Genomic DNA, 22023 nt, shown 5'->3' with positions numbered 1-22023 from the left:
TTAGCAAGTTGACCTAATTCATAGCCAAGCGTGTGAAGTATGGCTCTCTGTTCCCACTATGTTCGAAAAAGAATTTGGATACCGTCCGGTTGTCTCCATTACCCAATAGGGACATTAATTAAATGTCTGCAGAGTGAAATTATATCAGTGAGGGAATTTGTGTAAATAGATCTAGGACACCTAACTTCTATGAACCATGTTTATGTTGGTCGACCTCCCACCCAATAAGCCTGTAAGATACAGACTCCACCTGGTTAGTGATTGGCTCGTTGTGGTTAGAGGCTACATGCCCTGCCCCGATAGAGAAATTGCCTGAGATGATACCTCATGTGGGCCAGTCATAGAACACACTCGTGGAGGCTGCACAATCAACCCCGACCCAAACCCCTCCTCAGAATGCTTAGCTCCCCCAGTGAAATATGTACCTGTCAATGCCACTGGAACAGACTCCCCTACATGTATTTTTGGCAGAGGTGGATTATTACCCCCAATGTCATTGGCTATTACGCTCACCTGGTCTCTGCAGGGACTTTGGTGCACGGTTGCAGCCCTCCCAGGAAGTAGGACCCCCCTCATCTACTTCCCTCTCAAACCCTTCCTCCCATAGCGTAGTGAGCATGCATCATCCCATTAAGGCTCATCTGTAGATTATTAATGATGGACTCTCCATCCTGCTACTTCTGGCAGGGGCACATGTAGAATGAGGACCGAGTTCCTTCACTGGTCCTTTATACGTGGTGTCCAGTCCAGCTGCATCGATCCCACGCCTTTCTGGTAAGTGTCTTTCTATTTTCTGTTTGTCTTGAAATATTGGTATTTTCTTGTTCACAGCCTGTTGTCAGCTCTGTAACAATGTTTATCTTTCTCCCCAAATAGGTGTGATTGCGGTCCAGCAGAGCAACAGACCCCGCGGTGGCTCCAGATGAGGAGCAGAGGATCCTGCGGCGGTCCGGCCACAGGTAAGTGAGCTTTTAAGGACAAGCACAAAGAATTTTGCAAGCATGACCTTAAACTGCAGATTTGTATGTCTAACCTTGCCTTTTGTCCTTTTACAGGATCCGCCTTTGAGGAAGAAGATGTCCTGCTGCGGAGCCCAGAGCCGAAGTCCCGTGTGTCGGAAGATGAAGAAGATGTCGTGCTGCAGTGCTGAGAGATGAAGTTCTGCGTGCCAGAGATGAAGAAGATGTCGTTCCCAGAGCTGTAGTCCTGCGAGCTGGAAGATGAAGAATGGACGCCAGGCTCAGCGGTGCAGAATGCTCGTGTAAACTGACTCCAGGAGGTAAGCGTATGGACAGGAGATTGGATTCCCAAGGTAAGTGCTACTTAATCCAGGCGGCAGTGAGCATTACGCTGCATGCGAATGCAGATTAATGCAAAGCGTACACCTTGGGGTTGGGCTGGCTTTTATAGGTGAGCTCTTAAGGCCACCCCCACTAGCTCTGTTCTGCTTGCCACACCCTGCCACTCCTTGAAGTTGCATGTGCAGCTGAGGATATAAAGCCACACCCGGACTGATTGGACACAAGTGGAAAGTTCTTGAAAGCACTCCTGCCCATAATAAAAGAGTCTTGCTTATGTTTCAAGCACTCCTGCCCATAATAAAAGAGTCTTGCTTATGTTTCTCCATGAGCCTGGCGCCAAAGGCCCAGGACTGAATCCAACTGGGCCGCCAGTGTATAAACGTCCCAAAGGGACGTGCAAGAACCATGGTGCTCCTTGCTCCTTCCACCTGATGGTGCAGCTCCTGTGATACTGGGCAAGTGGCCATGACAGCAGCGTATATGTTCCAGAACAATGTCAACTTGAACTAGACAACTTTAACCAAAACTTCAATCCAACCAGGATCGAGGTTAGTAAGATTGGTAGTCGGTCATAATAGTTAGGCAAGTACAATTTGAACACCATTATCTTGAAGTGCTTGGCAGCCATTAACTTGAACCATCCCATTATTCTCTGGAATGCAACTTGTAGGTTGGTCCACCAAAATGGGTGCGAATTTCCCATGTTTTTCCTTGCCCTTGTTTTGATAAGTCATCACACCACCCATATTGGAGTCCCCTAGAGTAGATATTTATTCAGATATAGATATTCAGCCATTTTCTACAACATTACGATTAATTAAAATATCCACTGGAGAGATCTGCTCCACATGTTTCTTTACAGCATCAGCAGATCTGTGTTTGTCAATAGGTTGATTGATTTTTTGTCTTCTTGCCCTTATTTGCCTTCGCCTTTTTCTTTTTACTTTTTGATTGATAGGGGACAAATAGAGAGGAATAAACCTCAACAGCGGTCAGACAATCCCCCTTCTCACCGTCATCATCCACAGCCAATGCCCTATCCATCACTGTACCAGAAGTAGACCCTTTTGCTTCTATGGACTTCTATGCACTCTACCAAATGAGAAGGGGCGTCCATATACTACAGGGAGTTTAACTCCAGGGAAACTGCACCATCACAGATAACCGCCAAAGACTTTGGTCTGCAGCACTCAGCCCTTTTGTCTGCTACCACCAGGTGCATGGCCTCAGGGAATGAGGATCCACTACACCGGACTATCTATCTGTCAGCCCCCACAGATAGCACTCAACAAAGGACAATTGCTCATATATAGACACTAATGTAGCAGTATTTGCCCTCACTGCAGTGGAACTAACTATTGCTATTCATACAATGCCATAGGCTCTTTATTCAGGTTGGAGGAGAATTTACCCCATGAAGTGATTTTTCTCTGGGCATAAAACAGTCACCAGGTGCAGGTTTAGTCCAAAAATCCCCCGTCAGGGATTAAGAAGTCCTCTCGGGTATGGCGCCCTAGCCTGAGTTAAACCCTCAGTTGATGATCCCATAAACTTAGGTGCCATATTATAACCAACATATTAGTCATCATTGGCTTGAGTATAGCAACCCAAACCCATGGTTTTGGTCAACAAAACTTGACACTGTACACTGTGGCAGCCACGACCCACCCCGAGTCTAATGAACCAGTTTTAGTCACATGAATACCACCCGGTAGGCACTTGCTACCCACACCTGAAGCAGTGTTAGGCTGCAGATGCCCCCGCCATACCGTTCCCCTGTGGATAGTAGAAACAGACACATTAGTACCCTCACAGCCAGATAGTAGTTCGCAAGACGTAATTTCTTTGCAGTTTGTTGGTCTCCCAATATGCAGTATCCATACCCAGTATTATCCTATTTTTGTCGTCACAAAGAAACACATACAAATTCGATAAGCACTATCCTCAATTCTATTATAATCATAAATACCACATACACTTCAATGATATCATTGCATCATATTACAAACACTGTATACTCACCCTACAGTACCTATAATTACTATATACACATATTACTACGCCCATGCCTCCAAGTATCTGGCAACTGGTCACAAGCACCACAATAGAATTAAACCATATAACAAGTATCTACAGTATACCTTCAAATAACTAGACTCACCCTGAACCTCCCCATTCCTAATGACGTATGCAGACATTAAAAGTGACCACAGACTTGGCGGCACCTGCCAGCTTATTTTCACTTATAAAAACAGCTCCCTATCAATTATTTCCACTCCCCCACAATTTGGAGGCCTTCCTTCGGCCACAAAACACCCCCAAATGTAATTTCCAGACCTTTTTTGCACTGCGCTGTCCGCGAACAATGCTGGCTGTCCGTGGATACAGAATGGTGACCGTTTGAAAAATGATTAAGCACCTCACATTTTTGAACATCCAATAAGCGTACATATTTCCACGGACACCAACCCATCTTCTGCTTGGTGGAGAAGTGTCGGGGACTCCGAATCACAAAATGAGTCGACAGACCAGACCCAGATATCACTGATTTTGTTTTACCTACTTTTTGGGAATTATTTGAAAAACTACTGGTAGGTTTTACACCAAATATTGAAAAGTACACTTTTGGGACCAAGCCACTGTGCCTTTTACATGTTTTGTTCAAATCTGCACAGCGGATCTGGCGGCAGATGCAAGCAAAACATGTTTTCTTTGTCCCTATGAGGATTTCAAAAATGTTGGGACCCCCTATAACTTTGCCCCCTCTGGACAAAACCACACTAAACTTTGCAAAATCATTCTTAGGTGGCCATATATTTTGTGATGTGTTCTTTGATATCCTCAGTGTTAGTGCTGGCAGTGCATGGTGCTGGTGCGAGTTATGATTGCTTAAGTTACCATAACATGCACATTTCTGCAACTTCCTAATATCATACTTAACCCCAATATAGCAGCATTTTTGAGCCAATGTAAACAGTTTTAACTTAGAACGTTGCCATTCCCCACCTCCTAGCAACATTTTAAACACTTCTATGAACTTTATGCATATTTGTACGCAGTTCCATGTTCGCCGACATTCGCAAACATCTGACATCATCGCAGACTTTCCGTACAGTGCCATGTGGCCACGCTCACGTCATGATGACATGTTCGCGGATGGGTGCACGTTTCACAAATGGGTTCATGCTTTGCAAACAGTTTGAAACCGCCTTTTCAGCTGATCTAGGAAGTTTCAAGCTGAAAATGTACCCTAGCACAGCTCCTAGAACTATTCTTACTGATTGTCCATCTGCAATCCAGGAGCGAACACATGCTTGGAAGAATATTAGCACAACTTCTATTTAACTTCAGAAATGGCATCTTCCATGGCCATTCCTCCTCCCAGGAGCCACCACCACCAACTGGAGTGCCAGGACAACAGAAAAAATGTAATGATGCAGAAAAGAATCAAGAGGACCAGGAAGATGAGGCTGAGTAAATGCCTACCTCCAGCACCCAGAGATAATCATAGGTGCGGCGGTTAAAAAATAGAAGTAAAAAAAAAAATAAGCTTATAGATTCCATCTACTTTACATTTTTCAGTAAAGTGGTTAGACTCAATAAGATTCTCCAACATTCCCATTATCATGTTCTACAATTGTAATGGAAATAATGGACAATTGTACACTTGGGAAAAAGAAAATAAGCAGAGAAACCATTTTCTGTCCCAAATAATTTTCTCTAGCATAGAATAAGGACCATAATCAATGGACCTTCATGACTAAACGTGGTCTCTGCAATCCCCTCTGCTGGCCCTGCATAATTGCAAAACCCGAATTACACATGCACAGCATCGCTCAACACAGCCCTTCTAACTTATTTACTGTTATGTTTGTAACACTCCCTCATTACCTGCTTTCAAACAGTGAGCACATCTATCCACCAATTAGTTGCAACATCTCTACATATAATACAAAAAAGGTAGCAAGTGCCCCTCTCTCGAAAGAACATGGCATGATAACCTGTTCAGTGGTTATTAACAACTTTGAGAGTTCACAGCCATCTGATCTTTGCTCACTGTACCATTCACAAATGGGAAATATCCATTTGCATATCAGTATTTGTCCCGCCAATATGGGCAGTCCAGCACCGAAATGCTGTGGCAGTTCCCTTCTGAACAAGAGTACCAACAGCAACCCCATACACGTGTATCAGCCTTGTTGGGCCTCATCAGTGAGGTGGAGCTGTGCCTCTCTGAGCACAGTGAGCAGAGAGTCCACGTGTGGTTGCCCATAGGTAACTTAGGGTGACCAACCCCAAGTTCCTTCCAAAAATACAAAAAAGGTAGCAGATGACCCTCTCTCGAAAGAACACGGCATGATAACCTGTTCAGTGGTTATTAACCACTTTGAGAGTTGGCAGCCATCTGATTTTTGCTCACTGTACCTTTCACAGATGGGAAATACTCATTTGAAATATCAGTCTTTTTCCCGGCCACATGGGCAGTCCAGCACCGAAATGCTATGGCAATTCCCTTATGAACAAGAGTAGCGACAGCAACCCCATACACGTTTTTCCGCCTTGATGGGCCTCATTAGTGAGGTGGAGCTGTGCCTCTCTGAGCAGAGTGAGAAGCAAGTCCACGTCCAGTTGCCTCCAGGTAACTTAGGGTGACCAACCCGAAGTTCCTTCCAAACATACAAAAAAGGTAGCTGGCGCCCCTCTCTTGAAAGAACACAGCATGATAACCTGTTCAGTGGTTATTAAACACTTTGAGAGTTCGCAGACATCTGCTTTTTGCTCACTGTACCTTTCACAGATGGGAAAAATCCATTTGCATATCAGTCTTTGTCCCGCCCATGTGGCCAGTCCAGCACCGAAATGCTATGGCAATTCCCTTCTGAACAAGAGTACCAACAGCAACCCCATACACGTGTTTCTGCCTTGTTGGGCCTCATCAGTGGGGTGGAGCTGTGCCTCTCTGAGCACAGTGAGCAGGGAGTCCATGTCTACATATAAACCTATCAACATATTCAACTTCCACAAACCAGCAGCCACTTAAGAATGTTCCAGAAATCTTTTACATCTGCATTTCCCTTGTTTATCCAAAATAATTGTACACACTGCTGCTGCAAATGCACATATGCATTGTACAGTAAGATAAGTGCATTCATGGCATTAATGGAAAAGGGGTGAAGTTCATGAGGGACCAGGCCACCAGTCTCACTGGCAGTGGTATGAGTTAGCAGGGAAGGGATTAAGTAAAATAGGAAGAGAAAAGTTTTCAGAGCTTTCTGGAACTTAAGGAAGTCCAGCTGAAGTATAAGACTAGTAGGAAGGCTGGTCCAAAGAGAGGCAGAGAGAGATGCATGCCTTCTGCTCTCTGTTTCAAAAAGCTTTTGACAAGCAGATAATTGTAGTTAGAGGAGCAGAGGGCTCTAACAGGACAGTGTTTAGGGAGACAAAGTTAGAGATATTGTAGTCCCAGGCCCCAGAAAGCCTTGTCAATGATTTTTTAATCTCATCCTTGCAACCACCAGGAGTCAATGTACACATTTTAAGGCTGAAGCAACATGTAAGTGATTTCAATCTGGCACACACCCAAGTCTCGCCCAGCATGTAGTGCGCAAATGAAACCCTTATTTATTTTTATCTATAAATTCAATATTACGAATGATATACCTCTCATATCACACCCTTCTCCTGAGACCACCCCCCCACTCACACTGAACCAGGAATCAGGCTAGTTTGCAAAGGTAAATATTCAGTTATGTATTTCGAAGTTAAATCATTATATATTTTAATAGGTAACAACAATCACCAGTGGGGTGACAGAACACTGAATAATATCTTTAATGCCCTAGGAATCAAGTAATGAGCACAAAAACAAATGCAGCACAGCAAATAATACTTTTGGATTGGTTTAGAACAGATAGCACTATGGTAAAGGGTTCCCCCTGCAACAACCCTCAACCCCACAATGGGCAATTTAAATAGATGTGAGGAGAGAGCAGGTACTCAGGAATAACACAGATCGAACCGAATATCACTCCCACCTTCCCCCTTTAAACACAAGAGAAAAACGGAATTGACTTTTCAACTGTCAGGATGGCTTTGAATTTGGCTGTGCAAAAACACCATATGTGGTCAAAAATGCTTCAAATATTATACATTTCTATGGGAGCCACTTTGAACAGATGCAAGCAAACAACAGCAATGATTTAATCAAAGGAAAACAATTGAAATCTCAAAGTCAAAATGGGAAATAATTTAAAGCTAATTCACACATGTAAACTTTTCAAAAAGTCAATTTGTGGCAAGCTTTTCCTTGTGCGATTTTTGATATAACAGGTCAATAACGTCGTTTGAAGAGATATCTAAGGATGTTAGGTACATGTGGAAGTTGAAATTTCGCTACTATCTTAAATATTGACAGAGTTATGGAGGTTTTAGTAAGAGGTGTTTTTCGAAAATAAAGACACAAAATTTGAATTCAGTTTAGAATCGGAAAATATGGCTTATGCTTTTACTCAAGGCTAGAGCGTTTGGCTAGGCAAGCAAGTCGGGACACAGTAAGTTCTGAGACTGATTCATGACTTCAGTAACAGATCCCCATCACTTTCCCGGCGGCACCAGACCAAAGGCTCAAAGTGAGATTTATGGATCAGAGTTACACAATAAAGATGACTATGAAATTGGCGCTTTAGCAACTAGAATGAATAAAATAGCACTACAGATTTTTGAAACTGTTACAGGTTATGAAAGTAGGGATAGTTCAGAGATTAGAGTGGAACAAGATAAGCACGGTATACAATTGTTCTCTAGCGTCCTATTAATGCTCACAATCCACTGGGATTTAAGATTAAGATTTTTGGACAGTCACGGTTCTGGTCAATGGATTGGTTCTATCAAGGAAGGACAGCACATCATGAACAGGACTGGATCAGCTAGGCCAGGTACTGAATTTGCACAGGATCTGCCCTTCTTGTTTCTGGGTATTTAAATCAGCGGGATAGCAAGTTCATCAGGCAAACCTTATGGTAGCAAGCCGGATAGTTTCAGGATGCTAGTTCAGAATGATTTCCCACACCAGAGTGCTTCACTGGGTTGGAAGAATAGGTTTGAGGATTGAGGCCTTGCTGAAAATGGTTCAGCTACTGCTTGGCAAGATTCTTGGCATCTGGATCTGGAAGGATGTTAAAGGCTGGATGCTGAATACTGGAACAAAGTGCTTCACTGGAATCAGGAAACTGAGTCTGTGAGTGAGTGAGTGAGTGAGTGAGTTAGTGAGTGAGTGAGTCTCTATGTGTTGTCAGCTGTCTCTATCCTTTCAAATGACATCACAAACATGGGTGTATGGGCCGGCTTAACTAAGCTTACCCCTATGAACTGGGATTGGATCAGGACCTCATCTCTGTCTTGCATCTAAGTGATTGGATCAAGGATGATTGATGTCACATTTATGGTTTAGCTTTTACAGTTCTCAGAAACCTCCCCTAGCCACTAGTATCAAAATCGAATTGTTTTCCTAAATACCGATTTACACATTGGTAACCTCTACAAAAATCACACACAAAGATTCCATATTTTATGTAGTATCTGTTCATCAAAATCCCGCAGCTGAGAGACCTTGTTTCACCTTTCTGGAGAATTTTGTCCATTTTGCATGAACAGATTTTTCAAACTGTCTGCAAATTTCCACAAATATGTGTGTTTACCATAGGGATGTGTGTGTAAAGTTTCACAATTCTAGCATTAATACAGTTCACATAAAACCGCATATATTGCCATTCCTGTCCAGAATATGTTCCACAGTTCCACAGCCTCTTGAAACGTAAAGCCAAAAATTAGACTAACAAATCTGTCCTTTTTATATTTTTCACCACTTTGGATTACAAGTTATGAGTCTCTAAAAAATGTTCATTATTCATTCTTAGTAGCAAATGGTCTGCCCTTTTGTCTCTCCTTGGAGCTCAAGGACTAGCCCCCTCATTTGGGAAATTCCTTCAAGGAGCAGTTTACGACCCCTTCACACATCTGTTTCCTGGCCTGGGGATCTGCCATTGTTCATTCCCTGGCTGTAGACGAAAGTCTGGCCTAACCCACAATTATCTTCTATCAGTGAGTTTCTGCTGAGAGGATTTCCCTCCCCTTGGGAAAAACATGTTTTTCCACTTCTTGCAGGCCCAGCCTGGCTAATTTATTCTTAATTTCTTAAAATCCAGCAGAAACCAAATGAGTTGCATCAAATGACATGGATAAGTTACTTTCTTAGCTTTAAACCTGTGGGATCAAAAACAACTGAGATCTGTATTCTTTTCATCAACAAATCCTTTTATGTTTGCTCATTCAGCAGACTTTTAGTTTAGATCACATTGAGGTTTCATCAGGAGAGCTCATCTGACAGGGCTGTCATTCACAGGTAGCCCGATGTGCTGTACACAGATTTTGACAGGAGCTGTCATCCGCAGGCCATCCAGTTTTTCTGAGAAAATGTTTTCCTCTTCAAATTTTAGGACCTTGTACATTCACAATACTTCATTAGAGTAACTGAATTTTAGCGCCAAGCAAGATTTTGAATGTTGAGAAGTGTTGTGTCCAGGCATTTTGGAGTTTTTAGCAACAACGTAAATATCATTTACAGGCGAATTTTGGAGTTTCACTTGCAAAGTGCTGCTTTTCCCTCTGCACTCTATGTTTGCTTGTCATGGAGTCCACTGGCACATTTTCTGCATTGAGTGCTCTATTCCACCGCACATGCACCATGGGTGGCAGGTTGTGCATCCATCTTTTTGTGTGTTGAAGAACATGGTTTTGGAGGGCACAGGTGTCAAAATAAGAAAGATCTCCTTCTTACTGGCAATGAGACAGAGATTGTTAGCCGCACACAATGCCTCGATTGCGGTCACACTGTTAGGGAGAATTCTCTGTTTAGGCTGAATTTCCTAACCTAGTGAGTCCCCCAGCAGCTTTGCTGGAATTCTGGAGTTTGTTTTTTTCCATCCTGCCAAGAGTGAGACTCTTTTCTCCCACTCTTGGACATGTATGTGGGTAATTCCTTTTGAAATGTCAATGTGTTCGATAGGCTATGGGGTCTTTTACTCCATAGGGTCTCATATGTTTTTCTATATGTGTTACACCGCACCCTACGTGCCGTAACACGGGGGCGCCCTAGCAGGCCCCCCACCATAGACTCCATACCCAGGGATTGACTACTGTCTCCCCGGGCATGTAAAGTCACCATTGGCTTTACTAGACCTAAATTTACTAACAGAACTAGTACCAACCATCTTATTGTGGACGTACTGGTAGGGGTAATTCGATTACTCCTGGATCTGTTACTTGAGGGGGCACTGTCCCGTCCCCCCTCGTCGAGTTTTGGCTGGTGGCAGTGGAAACTACTTGTTATGTTTGACCCCGAGCATAACCCTATGGGATTCGTCCCATTGTTGGAGATTGATAATTTTTCTCATTAATCTCTGACGTACCACCGATCTACTTGTCTTAAATAAGTTTATCGAGTGGTATTTTCTGCCAGAACTCGGCTTATAAAATGGCATCTGTGTTCGTCTCTGTGACTCCTAAACCAAAGGTCGAGCCCTTTTTTCCACTTTTGGCGGGCTCTGTACAGAGACCCTCCAAAGTGGTGCCATTCTGTCTGGGTTACCACAGGGGTGTGGGAGGGGGTTTAGGCACCCTGGACCGAGTTGCCTTGCCAACTCCGGTCGCACTCTGGAGTGATTGGCCCAGGTGGTGAGCCTTCCCGCTCACCACTTAGCATGTGTTGATTGACAGCTAGGCTGAATGAATGGGGGTATGCTGCATAAAAGCAGGGCTTTTGGGACTGGATCTTCAGAAGTCACCACAGGACCTAAGAATCCGACGAGGGTAACGCTGAGCCGACCTGCAACGACGACATCTCCGGTGGAGCCCTGCTGAGCCGACTCACCACTTCCCGACGACAGAGGAGATCTCCCTGCTGGAGAGTCTCTTCCCCTGACTGGTGGGAACAACCAGTCCCCTTTGCTTTTTATTCTCCTCAGGACGCAGTGGTCGAATTGCCCGTGCAGAGCACCTCAGCAACCGGATAGCCACTACCCCTGTACCGCAACCAAAAGGTGGTGCCTTGTGACGGAGCACTCCGCGGCTGGTCTCTTCCCTGGTGGTGCACCGGACTTCACTTTCCTTCGACGACAAGATCATCTCTACTCTTGGCAAAGACCCGACGTGCATCCACCACCAGGAACAACTGCCCCCGCCGGAGCTGCCCTCCACAACAAGGTATCGTGTCTGCCTGGCTTCCCTTTCGTTCGGTTCGAGTGAGGTGTCTTAATCCTCTCCGTTCCGCTGGGTCGCCTCCAAGCTTTGCTCATTCTTTGTTCTGAACTGGTTCAATCTGCCGATAACAATTTGCTATAAAGACTTGAATGCATCTCCACTAGAGACTTTTTGGGACATCGCGCCTTGCCTCTCTCCGAGTGGGCCTGGCCTCTGAACTTTATGATCTATTGTGATTCTTGCCTTCCTGCCTTGCATTTTATCCGCCTAGGATTGAACTGTGTTGATTTCATAACCTGCCTATCTTTTTCTCTCCCTTCCTAACTAATATTCGAGTGTCATCTAGGTTGAGGTATACACCGCTGTCTGAAAATAAGTGGTACCAGTAGAACCTAGAGTTGTCGATATTTTGCAGGGGGATTGATCGTTTTCTACTTCGTAGAGTAATTGTGTTTGATTTGTTTGCCGTGATTTGCTTTAGTGTTTTCCCTAGATGATGTGTTTTAAATAAATACCTTGATATCTTTACACTAAGCCTCGTTGCATATTTGCTTGTCTTGCTGTGAAGAATTGCCATATTTTGTATACTCCACATACTGCTCAACTTTTCTTGAGAGAAGTCTGACTGCTCAGCCACAGCTACCAAGTGAATCTGTGTGGTGCAGACTGCTACCAAGTGGGTTCACCGCCAACGCCTGTAGTCCTAAATATTTTGCAGTGGTCCCAGAGGGAACTGCACAGGTTTCCGCCTAACACACACAGTCAGGGATAAATATTATAATTGGTTATTTTGAACATGTGTTGCTGTGCGTCATCTTGCTTCCACGACAGATGTGTTGCCACTAAGCTATACTACCCAAATAAAAAACGAGGAGAAGAAATTAGTTGAGGTAAGTTTAAGGAAAGCTGTGTGTCATTAACATAACACTGGAAATGAGAAAAGAGAGATACCAGGTGAGCCAGAGGGTCGAAATAGATATTGAAAAGGGACAATGATAGGATAGAACCCTGCAGGTAGACAGTGAGGTGGTGGAGTACAAATGGCCCAGTTGCAGTTGGGAAGGGTGGTTAGTGAGAAAAACATGTCAGCCAGTCCTGTGCATGGTCCATGATGCTAAAGGTATCATTTAATTGTTCAATGAGGATAGAATGGTTAACCGTGTGAAAGGTGGAGGAGACATCAAGGAGCACTGTCCTCAATTGTCCTACTAACCTAAATACCATATACACTTCAATGATATCATTCCACCATATTACAAATACTCTCTACTCCCGTACACTACCAAAAACTACGATACAGATATTACTATAGTGTGTGTGGCCAATGGCCAGATTCTCGGGTGCATGGCCTAGGAATCTGGCTCCCTGGCCGCAAGCACCACAACTGAATTAAACCATATGACCAGTACGTACAATACACCTTCAAATAACAACATTCACCTTGAACCCCTGCAATCCAAATGATGCCCGCAGACACAAAAATTGTGTTTCAGTTGCATCCATGAGGATTTCTACACATGTTGGGAGCCCATATATAACTTTTCCCTTCCTATACAAAATCACGCCAAACTTTGCAGAATAGTTCTGAGGGGGTCATATACTTTAATTGCAAGGTTTGGTGAGGATTCATCCAGGGGAGGGGCAAAGTTATAAGACGCCCAGAAAGTGCTCTTTCTATGAATGGAGCAACTTAACCATAACTACAGGGCTGCTAGAGCAGGCCCTGTACTATACATATTTATTCAGTGAAATAATGTGTTAAAGGGGCATTATTGTTAAGTTGCACTAATTATTACCTATGAAATTCAGTGAAAAAACCTATGGTTACAAGTAAAATAAAAAAAACCCAATAATTCGCAGTTATGGTAAGCTAAGCAACCATAACTTACGCCACCACCGTGCACGGCTAACACTAACACCTAGGACATCAAAGATGACATCACATATCGGGCCTGTTGTTTTTGTTCACTGACATATCTGGGTCAGTTGTTTTTGTTCACTGACAGTGAGAATTTTAAAATCCAAACAGTGCTATATATCTAGACCTTGTTGTATGTTGCTAAGGTACTTTCCTTAGGGTTTGGCCTGAGTTCATGATGCAAATACATGGGGAAATAGGCAGGCCTCAAACATACAATTAATGTGTATACATAATGATGAACTGTAATGTTATTGTCTCCCTGATGGTGTTTCTTTCCTCCTTACTGGAGTTTCCCTGTGTGTGCCTCAGATATCTATATACTGTGGCTCTGTATAAGTATTGTTTGTACTAACACATGTGTGTAGTAAGTCTTGTATTGTTGAGGCAATACGCTCAGAGACAGAAGGCCATTACCGCCCAAGGTAATGTCCCCAGGGACCATAGTCACGCAAGGGCCTTAACAAATGCCCCAGGGGCATTACCATAGGTGGTAATGGCCCACCATCTTGCGGCCTATTGCCATTAGTACCACGGCCTGTTAGACCAGGGTACTCATGTTTTTTCTCCCAGCTGTGAGACACGTTGCATTTCGCAGCCAGGAAAAAAAATGTAAAAACAAGTTACAAAATAATGGCAGCCGCGGACACAAAATGTAGTCCATTTTCTGTTTCCATGGCGGCCATAATAAACAAAGAAAATGGACACCATGGAAGGGGTGAAGGAAGTACGTGTAGCCCCATCTCCATTTCCATGGTCGCCTGAAAAAAAAAAAGATTGTACCCGGTGTGCGATACACGCAAGTGCGTCCACAGGATTATACTGTGGTAAGACTGGGAAACAAGCCAATCCACAAGTGTATCCTGTGGATTCGCCTTGGCGGGTACTAATAATATTTACTACACCCAAATATATATCTTTGTACAGTTCAACATTTCAAATGTAATAATTTATTTTTCATTTAGCACACAATACTATGTAATGTTCCAAACACAAAGCATAACTGCACACCTCATGTTAACAGTTTAGTAGAACTCTTCATACTCACTGAGATAGAGCAACATCACATTGGAAAATAATCTGTAACCAAATTGTAAGTACACTCTATTTCTCCATTAATGCCATTCATTATATAAATAGTTCTCTTAAGCAAATATCATAATTTTTTATTGTGACAGAAAGAGCAAACACACTTGAGTGACTAAGAAAACGTTCCCAAAGAACAAATGAGCGATGACGAAATCTCAAAAGCTAAACAATATACATTTATCAATGCAAACAAATAATGTAACTTATACAGAGCTTATTGAAATAATGTTTTTATTATTTTCTTATAGTACATACTTTACAGTAAGAAACTACACTGCAGATTAATTATGGAGCATCCCAACAAGCAGACAGACAATCTCAATCCCCAGTTGTACAGAATGAAATCATGAACTTGTCTTCAAAATTAAATGAATTTAGCAATGACTTCAAAGAACATGTAATTGGTGTTAAAAATCATGTAATTAGAAATCTTGATTATCACTTCCCTACTTGTACCTGTCCCACTTGCCCCCAGCAATCACCCCAATCAAATCCAAAAAACATAAATGACAGACAATTTTATGAAACTTCTCTCACTCCCTCCCCTGATGATGACTTCATAGAAACCCCAAATACTCCCATGTATGTTTCCCATTTTGATACCCATTCCCTTTCATAAATAAATTTCTATTTGTAAATGGTAATCACATGGTAAGGACTTCTTTCTTAAGGCAAATTCAATGTCAGTATATCAAAGTTTTTGAGATTGAGGTTTGGAAGTCAGCAGTTGATAATGTACAATTATCTTCATTACCAGAGATAGATACTTGAAAGATACAATGATGTGTACAATCTCTATTGCACCAATCCAGTAAACTTGTAAGTGAAATAGAGTTGGTGAGCACCAGAAATAATGATTTTCACACTGTTGATAACCATGAAGAAAGTTGTTTTATTCACGAGTGATCAGTACTCTCTACACATGTTTCACCCTTTTTGAGATCTAAAGGGACCCTCAGAAGGGTTTCTGTGGACAAGGTAAATAAATCAACATTGTTTTTCCATTGACCAAATTCTTTACATTTAAATCATGTTTGTAAATAAAGCAGCGGATGACAATCAAAGACAATTCTAAACAAAAATAGAAAAACAAAAAAGAGTTAATTATTGTTATCTAAAGAAATAATTATTTGGAAACCTATTTATTGGGTATTCCTTTAGAAAAGAGACTTTAAATACTAGAGTCTTGTGGCTACTCACCATTTTTCTAAATCAGGGCTGCATATTATTGTTAGTCAGGCGGCTGTTCTTTCCTTAATAGAGATAAGGGAGACATTTTAAGATCCAGTTTCAAATAAGCATTGGCCTGAAAAAAAGGGGAGTAGGGGAAATCATCTATTTGGTTTCTCATAGGATTCACCAAAAAGAGCTGTTCTCTGTAGGTTAAGTCAAGAAGGAAAGGTATAGTTTCCAGTTTAAATGGAAACACAGTTATGAGAAAGGATAAGGATGCTTACCTTAATTTTAGAAGAATAAGGAAAATAAATGATCTTTTCTGCAAGAGGTGAGAGTGATCCAATTGTCCCTTCTCTGGAGCATCAGAATCGTTGCACTAAGCACACCGAATTTGCAGGCTTTTGAACTATTTCTGGCCAGAGCGGTGACGTCATCACGCCCACGTTCACGTGTGCGATGACGTCATTGTGCTGAGCATCGTAGCGGCCACTTTGCATGCAATTATTTCGGGCCAAACGAAATTTAAGCAGGTCAATATACAATGGAGTTTCAAAAAGTTAAAAGTGCCTGTTGTTTCAAAAGTCAGCCAAAGGGAACATGTTAGTTTTACTTTGGCAAATAGGTAGGCATGTATTTTAATGAAAATTTAAACCTGCTTTGGTCAATGCATCTTTTGGGGACAGTTTTTTTTGTTTTGATAATTAGGTAAACTTTCTCAAGAAGAACAAAAAACATAAAAAGATAGAAAGTGAATAGAATATAAAGTAGTGAAAGTTAAGCATGGTCATTAATCGGGAGTTTGACAGGTCTGAGTTACATTATCCAATATTTACAGTACAACTTGTAAGGTGCATTTTATAGCTAATTGAAAAACTAATTGTCACAATTCAGACCTGTGTCACAAGTGCCCATAAGGCAAATCCATTTTGATTCTGTTTGTCGCAATATTAGTTCCCTGTTTCCACCTCTGGGTGGATCGTTTATTTGTTCGAGTCCATAAATCTTAAGTTGGTCAACCTGTAAGTTTGGATGTTCCATAATGCAATGCATTGCCAACAGATATTTAAGGTCTTTGTTTTTAATCGCCCGTAGATGTTCAAAAATCCTATTTTGCGGAGCATCTATAGTGCGCCTAGTGTATGTTTTTTGCATATACAGATGATTGAGTAAATAACAAACAAGCTGTTGCAATTAATTAGATGTTGGTGAATTTTTCTCTTCCATTTGGTAGACTTATTCTTTTCATCCCATTGGCTACTAGTGGACAGAGTTTGCAGTGTCCACATTTGTAGGTGTCATAAATGGGTTTGATTTGTAGTGAGCTCATTGGAACTTTTCTTGGGATAGATTTAAGGTGACTTGGGCTGACCATATTTTTTAAGGTAGGTACTTTCCTGAAGCAAATTCAAGGTGTTTCATCAATATGTTAGGATAGTTTATTATCTAGTGTCAGAATTTTCCAGTGTCTGGCCAGTATTTTCCTTAGAGTTGAAGCATCGGAACAAAAAGTGGTGATAAACTTGGTGGTTGACAGAGGTTTTGTGTTCTTAGGTTTATCTTGTAAAAGAAAATCTCTTGATGTTTCCTTGGCTTTAGTAATTGATTCTTTCAATTTGTGGGTCTAATATACTCTTTGTTTAAACTTATTTATTGTTTGCTCAATGTTAGTTTCAAATGTTGATTGGGGGCTGCAATTCCTTTTTACCCTAAGGATTTCTCAGTACGTGATGTTGACAATGATATGTTTTGGGTGGTTGCTCGTAGCGTGTAAAACACTATTGCCTACTGTAGGTGTGGTGTAGAGGTTGGTTAGAATGTTTTGTTGTCTGTTTAGAGTTCCAGATCCTGAATCTAAATGTTCTCTTTGCTGTGGTTAATGGTGAACTTGAGGTTGTAATCATTGTCATTGAGGAATTCCACATATGAGTTGAGTTCCAGAGTTTCACCTTCCCATATCATAATAATCTCATCTATGTAACGACCCCAGAAAACAATATTTCTGGAGTCGTTAAAGGCCTTGTGTTTCCATGCATAGTTAATTTTGAAGAAACCCATGAAAAGGTTAACATACTATGGGATAAATTTGTAGCCCATTGCGGTCCCTTGTAGTTGCCTATAGATAGTTCTGTCAAAGCAAATGATGTTATTGTGAAGCGCAAAATGTAACATTGCCAATATCATGTTATTCTGTTCCTTGAAAGAGATGGACCAGGTTTTTAGGAAAAATTTAGTTGACATGATGCCTTGGTCGTGGTTAATACTGGTGTAGAGAGAAACAACATCAAGTGTCACAAATCTGTAACTACCCTGCCATGGTATTGAGTCAAGTTGTTGAATTATATGTTTTGTATCTCAAATAAATGAGGCAGTTGCATGGTAAGTGGTTGCAAGTGTATATCGACAAACTGTGAGATCCTTTCTGTAATTGAACCGATTCAGTTTATGATGAGGCGGCAAGGAGGGAAATTCTGATAATGTTTATGGATTTTCAGAAGAAAATATATTGTAGACATTATTGGATATTGTATGTTCATGTAGTCGAACTCATCTTGTCTAAGCAATCCTATATTTAGCCAGTGTTTGCTCATTTCTCTCCAGCTGTTTATCATGTCCGGTAGGGGTTTGTGATTCAATTTTGAGTAGCATTCGTGATGATTAAGTTGTCTTAAACCCACTTTGATATAATTTGAGATGTTCATTAAGACCACCTTTCCACCCGTGTTCCCCATTTTGGTGATGATTTGATCATTTTTGGCTATGTTCTGTATTGCTTTACATTCTTGAAATGTGAGGTTATATACAATTTTGTTTTTGCGATTCGAAAGGTAGTTGGTTCTGATTTCCTTTTTAGTTGCTTTATGGAACAAATCAAGCACATTATATGAATTGAATACAGGAGTGAATTTAGATTTTGGTCTTAACGTTGTATCTTCCGAGAGAAAGGTGACAATTTGTTGCTCTTCAATGAATTGTGCAACTGTGTAGGTTTCTTCCCCGGCCAAGTTAAGTAATTCAGCAGTTTGTTCTGTTAGTTCCTCCGAAAGAGCAAATGGAGGTTCTGTTGCTGGTGTTTGAATTTTCATCTGGGGGTTCCTTCAAAGAATTTCTGCAATTTCAAAGTTCTGTAAAATTTTTAAAGGTCGAGCTGGGTTTGGAAATAGTCCATATTGCAGGTGGGACTAAATGATAGTCCTTTATTGAGTGCTGAATTTAAGTTTTTATCAATTTCCAGGTCTGAAAGATTGAAAATTAGATCTGTCATGTGTTCCCTCTTTGTTGAGATCTTGTCTGCATTCCTTGAGGGTTTTTTCCTGGGATGTATTTGCCCTCCTCTCTTGCCTTTCCTCCGCTTGATGCGGTTGTCAAAATATTTGGATGTGGTCTTGGATTTGTATTGGAAGTTGGTGAGTTCATATGTATAGTTCTTTTGTGGCGTCAAGTTCCTCCAATAAGGACAATCTAAAGTTGCCTCTGTTTGAAATTCTGTGTCTGCTGCATCATTTTCTGGGGTGGCAGATGTACCAGCTCTGGAATCAACGTCAGTTGAAGAGTCAATATCCGAAGATAAGGGTGATGCTAGAGGACTTGGCGATGAAATAACCTTGGATGTTTTGATATGTGAAGTAAATTTAAGGTCGTATTTCCTTTGGAAAGCGTAGACTATTTTTTCAAGGTAATCATTTTCATCTCATATACATTTCTTTTGTTTTTCCAATTTTAGTTCTTTTGTATAGTTTGCTAGGAATTCATCCATAATTTGATAGTTCTTAAATGTGAGTTCTGGTAAATTTAGTTTTTCAATTTGCGCTTTTAAAGTTTGCATTTCCTTGGTGATTTTTTCATGTGACAGTACTGATTGGTTGATGATACGGATCATCATCTTTCTTGATGTGTTTGCAAGGAGCTCTTCCCAATCATTAAGTGCTTGTTTGTCTTCTTCCTCAAATGAAGGAAATATGCATATTCTTAAACCTCTAGGTATTCTCCCAACTTCAATATACATTTTTAGGGTCTTAATTTCCCACCATTTTGCTGGATCTTGTTTGCTAGTTTTCTCAAACTGTTCAAAGAGATTTCTAATTGAGGTATTAGTATTTAGATGAGGGCCTGTATTGAGTTATTGTCTGTGTCTTAAAAATAATTCTTCAGCTTCTGGATTTTGGTAAGCGTCTTCCATGATTGATTGTGGTGATTGATTGAAGGTCTGAGTTTGTGTTCATTTGAAGAGCTGTATTAACTTGCTTAGTTTTGGTTCTGAGGATTCAGCCTAAGATTTCCATAGAACATATTTGTATTTGTAAATGGTAATCAAATGGTAAGGACTTCATTCTTAAGGGTAATTCAATGTCAGTACATCAACATTTTTGAGATTGAGGTTTGAAAGTCAGCAGTTGAGAATGTTCAATTATCTTGATTACCAGAGATTGATACTTGAAAGATACAATGATGTGTACAATCTCTATTGCACCAATCCAGTAAACTTGTAAGTGAAATAGAGTTGGTGAGCGCCAGAAATAATGATTTTCACACTATTGATAACCATTTTTCTAAATCAGGACTGCATATTACTGTTAGTCAGGTGGTGTTCTTTCCTTATTAGAGATAAGGGAGGCACTTCAAGATCCAGTTTCAAATAAGCATTGACATGAAAAAAAGGGGAGATGGGGAAATCATCTATTTGATTTCTCATAGGATTCACCAAAAAGAGCTATTCTCTGTAAGTTAGATCAAGAAGGAAAGGTATAGTTTCTGGTTTAAATAGAAACACAGTTAGGAGAAAGGATAAGGACGCTTACCTTAATTTTAGAACAATAAGGAAAATAAATCATCTTTTCTGCAAGAGGTGAGAGGGATCATAAATTAAGCTAATGTTTATACTATAAATATGTTGTACATTATTGTATCATGATTTTCAAAACTCCAGTTAATAATCCACAGACTATGTGAAAGTCACTGTCTTTTACTCAATGCCTGGTCGGGGCATGTTCAGTCTTGTATGACGCACTTTTAAATAGTTTGTGAATGGACGCGCCCGATCGCAAATGTCACTGCACGTGCACCAGTCGGCTTTCGGCACCGTGGCCTGCGGATGCCACTGCAGCATCTCAGACTTTTCTGGACATCATCATGTGACCACACCCGTGTGTCGTAATTATCTGTCCACAAACTGTGTCCATTTTAGGCCGATCTAGGCAGTTTCAATTGATAACGTTGCCATTCCCCACCTCCGACCAACATTCTTAACACTTTTTATGTCATTTTTTCATCGATGACGTATGCGGAAATCTGACAGCATCGCGGACGTCCCCGGACATCATCATGTGCCCACGCGCATGCAGCATGATGATGTGTCTTTGAACGGTGTCTGTGCTTTGTGAACATTTTGAAACTGCATTTTGTTCCAGTCTAGGATGTTTGAAAGTTTATGCTCCCAGACCTTCAACTGCCATTCCCAGTTGATTTCTCATCTTTTCACAACTTTCCAAGGCCTATCTTAAACTCATGAGTCCGTGGACATGAGAAAAGTCCGGGGACTGTTCCTGTGAAAGAACCAACCCATTTCTTTTAGTTATTCTCAATCTGGCAGACCAGGAGAAGCATCCTTTGGGAGATACTTTCAGGAAACCTGCAGGAGACTGAGAATGACATCTGTCACAGCCATCCCTCCTCCTCAGGGGCTGGCAGCAAAACCACTACCACCACCTGGTGGGCCTGGACAGCAGAACAGGTGCATTGATGCAGAGTAGGAACAAGAGGAAGATGAAGATGAGGTAGAGGAGGTACCTACATCCAGCACCCAGAAAGAATCATGGGTGTGGTGGTTTTTTACAACTGTAGGAGGGGTTCCAAAGGCTTGGGCTGCCTGTGTTAAATGGAGTCGACAACACGGGCAGTTCTGCTTCGGTACCACATTTATGCACCACTACACCTGCACATTCCACCTGGGTGCTCTGGGAAAGGCTGTTCCTTTCTCAGATAGGTGTTCCTCCTCTACCCCCACCTTCCTCAACTGCTCCTGCCACCACACAGTCTACTCTTGTGGGGTGGAGGATTCCCTTGCAGGAATGGTGCATGGAAACACGTCTTCCGCGAGTAGTAACTGATGTATGAATTTGCCTTTCTTTTAATATTTATATTATTAAAACTACATTTTGTTTGCTACGTTTGTTGAATATGCCTTTCTTTGCCAGTTGGTATCATGTGTTGTTGAATTTCTGAAAAATGTTATGGTTATGTTAAAGTTTGTGTGACTATAATCGTTTAATCTCTGCTATTCCTAGA

This window comes from Ambystoma mexicanum, chromosome 4p (genome assembly GCF_040938575.1).
Source record: "Ambystoma mexicanum isolate Mex_15411 chromosome 4p, UKY_AmexF1_1, whole genome shotgun sequence".
Taxonomy (NCBI): domain Eukaryota; kingdom Metazoa; phylum Chordata; class Amphibia; order Caudata; family Ambystomatidae; genus Ambystoma; species Ambystoma mexicanum.
Note: the sequence above shows the minus strand (reverse complement) of the source record.